Raw genomic sequence first — 3570 nt, 5'->3', positions numbered from 1 at the left:
ACCTGGTGAATTTGAATGGCTGACCTTTTGGTTAGCAGCTGTAGCACTTAACCACTACGCCACCAGGGTTTCCTCTGAGGAGAAGGGGTTGGGTATTCTCTTGGAAAGATGCCTAGATGAATCCAATATTAGATGCAAGACTGTTAACAGTAAATTGGGGAGGGTTGCAGGGAGATACAAAAATTATATATTTCTGTGTTAGAATATTGAATGAATGTTTTTGGCTACTAAGTTGTGTGTGAGATGCCCCTCCTTACCTTACCCTACCCTGAATTTTCGTTGCATAGACTAGACCAGCTTTTCTCTTAGCATTTGCTATACTTTCAGAATCTTTGGGCCCAGGCTGCTGGGTGGGATATGGGGCTATTTTTCAAATATATCCAAGGTTGTTTACTTATAGAGGGACTGAACTGAGACAAGTACTGAGAGCTCCTGATGCAGTCATTATTAATTATACTTTTGTTAAGCACCTACCCCTAGTCAGACAGAAAAGTAGCAGCATGCCCAGCAGACATTGCAGTCCTGAAAGGAGGAGGAGGGGTGCTGGACTGGTGAGACCTATCTTTTGACATTCTGTACAGTATTTGAAGGAAAAATCTCAGGGTACAGGGTCTTGTAAAATAGGTGGGATGGGAACAAAAGGCGGGTAAAGACAGGTCACATATTCATAATCTCATTTCAAACTTGAGTGAAGCACATATAGTTCCCAATTTATAAAGAATTCCTAGTTTTACTCATATGGCTAAGACATTAAAATTTGGTGACCAAGTATTTATTAAGTAACCCTACTGCTTTTATATGGTCATAAAGAGATCATTTATTCTCAAACTACAGATAATAAAAAAAGAAGCACATCAATCTGTCTCTTAGAAATGAGCCCCTGTATTAATCCTTCAATATATCTAATTTCAGCATTTTTCTGTTCATATATTAAATATATGAATGTAAGATGTGAAATAAAAAAGAATAAATACAGAGACTGCTTTTTTAAACTGCTTTATTAACTTCACAATATATAATGAGCATGTTTCCAGGCAAAAGGTAAGACTCCCCTGCTGAAAGAAACTTACAGACTGGGTCAAAAACAACATTCCATTAGAAGCTGGTAATAGGAGGGAGACCCAGCAGAAGCAGGTAACATCAGAAGGTTTACAACAAAGGTACCTCACATGTATAAGTTTAGGAAGCAGGGGTCTCCCTACTAACTTCATGGAGAACATCAGGATTCACGGCATAAGGCAAAACTCATCGTGATGGTCATGGTGAGGGGGGTCAGTGCTAATTGCCCACAGACTATGACTTAATTGCTTTCCCCTCAGTTTTTCCGTCAACTCTCTCACCTCCTCCCCAGTCCTTTCTACATTCTCTTCCTTGCCTGTGGCTCTCCAAGCCTCTGAATCATGTCCCATCTATACTGCAGGATGGACTGCCTAACTCGGAGTTGCCTACGACTTCCTCTAGGCACACAGTATTCACCAGCTTCCAAAGGGAGTGCCAAGGGCTCTCCTTTATTAGCGTCTTGCTCTTTTTTGTCCTGTTCTTCACTTTCCTGGAGGGCATTTTCCACGTCGAGATTTTTTTCCCGCTTGTTTCTCTTTGGACTTCATCATTCCTATGAGACAAAGGCGAGAAAGGACTGAATGCTTTGTGGAGAGATCAGCACCAAGGACAGAGACTCTACTGAGCACTTTTCAAGGTTCTGAGCCCTGGATAGTCAAAGGCTTTTTAAATTTCATTTTTCCCACCTGAAACGACTCAAGCGCCCTCTTGGGGGCGCCCAGTCCTCTCCCCTCCCTGCCCAAGCCCACCATTTTTCCAGCCCCTCCATCGCCAGCCTTCCGCAGGCACCAAAATGGAGGACAGGGCAGGGGGGGGAGGGGGCGGTGACAGGGGGCTCGGACTGGGCTCTGCCCCGCCCCCGCCCCACCCCCGCCCCACCCTCGCACCGACCTGGGCCTATCCTGGCAGTCTCCTCCTCCTCCCCCCAATCCTCGCCGCCAGGTGCAGCGCCGCGACCCTCAGACCCGCAGACGGCGGGGGGGGCTGGGGGCTGGGGGCTGCTGCGGCCGAACGCTTGGCACCTCCCTGCCGCCACCTGGCCCCCTCGGACCAGGCGCCCCTCGCTGCCCGCTGCCTACCGCCCCCCCAGCGGTGCTCGCCGTTTTCCTACGGTGCTCGAGGGTGATTTACCAGCGCTCTCTTAGTTGCTCTGTTGCCCTCCCTGGAAGCCAGCCGCCCCTGCGCCCCACCCTCACACCTGGGGGCCACCATTTCTATTCCCAAGAACTCCGGGTGTGGGGAAAGCTGGCCGGGATCCGCCGCGCTGTTCCCCAGCGCCCGCCGCCAGGTCAGCGGGCGACTGCGCCTGGGCGGGGCGCGCGGGCCCCGGGCCTTACCTGCTGCACTTTGCCTGGGCCGGATGCCAGCCCGCCGAGCGCTGGGCAGCGGTGAGCTGGTACCCAGACTCGAGCGAAGACTGCTCCGAAGGCTGCATCTCTCTGCAGCTCCCGATCACGTGAGGGCCGCGCATCAAAACCGAGCTCGCCCTTCCCCTCCCCCTGGGGATGGACAGTGAAGCAGGACCCCCCAACCCGCCCACATGCAGACACCCCCTCTACCCCACTCCACCCCCCCGTGGGCGGTGCCCCTGTGCGCACCAACTGTCACTCGTCTTGGTGCTCTCCAATCCCAGGGGCCACAAGTGGCATCACCATCCTGAAGTTTGCGCTTCTCTGGTTACCAGTGAGGCTCTGCGCCCCCCACCCGCGTCCTCCACAGGCCTTGGCCATTTCTGCTTTCTCTCCTGTTCTCCCCGGCCACGTGATCCCCACACAGACCACACACGCACAGCCATCAATGCCCACCATGTCCCCTGAAGTCATACCCTTCTAGGAAATTTAGAATGAGGGCTGGGGTGGGGAGAACGAAGGGGAGCCTTCTTAATTTTTTTTTTCTTTTTTAAATCTGCGTGCCTCAAAAAATTAGAAAAGAAATGCTTCAACTTGAAGTAAAAAACCTCATTATATTCACCTGTACTACGAAGAAAATATTTTCTCTGGGTTCCAAACAGGATCACTTTTGAAAAATACTAGCTTGTTTCAAATATGTGTGAAAAAAGGTAATCTTTCTGAAACATCCAATATTTTTAAAATGATACATGAAGTAAATCTTTAGAAAGAAGTCCAGTCGTCGGATGTTGGCCATTCTATGTAAATGATCCACTTTTTTTTTTTCCGTTCTGGGAGAAATTTCAGGCTTTTTAAATAAACTCTTTTATATTATTATAAAACACATTCATCAAACATGGAAAAGCATTTGCAGACTGCTGAAATTTAATGGCTATTAACTGTTGATGATTTGAAGACCTAAGCAAGGGAAGAGCTGTGATGCCAAGGCAGGTCTCTGGCTGCAGAGATGGTCCGATTCTCCCTGCCCTGTCAAGAGGTGGGGGAGGTGCTGCTCACCCGACACCTCCGTTATTCCAGAGCCTCTCATTCCTTCCTTCAGGCACCTGACTCTCTTGCTCACTCCAAAAATATGCATGGGCAGGTGACTGAGCTGGTGGTCTTA

At 49.6% G+C, this 3570-nt stretch overlaps 1 pseudogene; it reads right to left on the bottom strand.

Moving 5' to 3' along the window:
• Window positions 1-1026: 1026 nt before the first annotated feature.
• On the bottom strand, window positions 1027-2867 carry LOC135228946 (uncharacterized; annotated as a pseudogene).
• Window positions 2868-3570: the final 703 nt, after the last annotated feature.

Source organism: Loxodonta africana, chromosome X, assembly GCF_030014295.1.
Source record: "Loxodonta africana isolate mLoxAfr1 chromosome X, mLoxAfr1.hap2, whole genome shotgun sequence".
NCBI lineage: Eukaryota > Metazoa > Chordata > Mammalia > Proboscidea > Elephantidae > Loxodonta > Loxodonta africana.
Note: the sequence above shows the minus strand (reverse complement) of the source record. Positions and strands in the feature narration are given on the sequence as shown.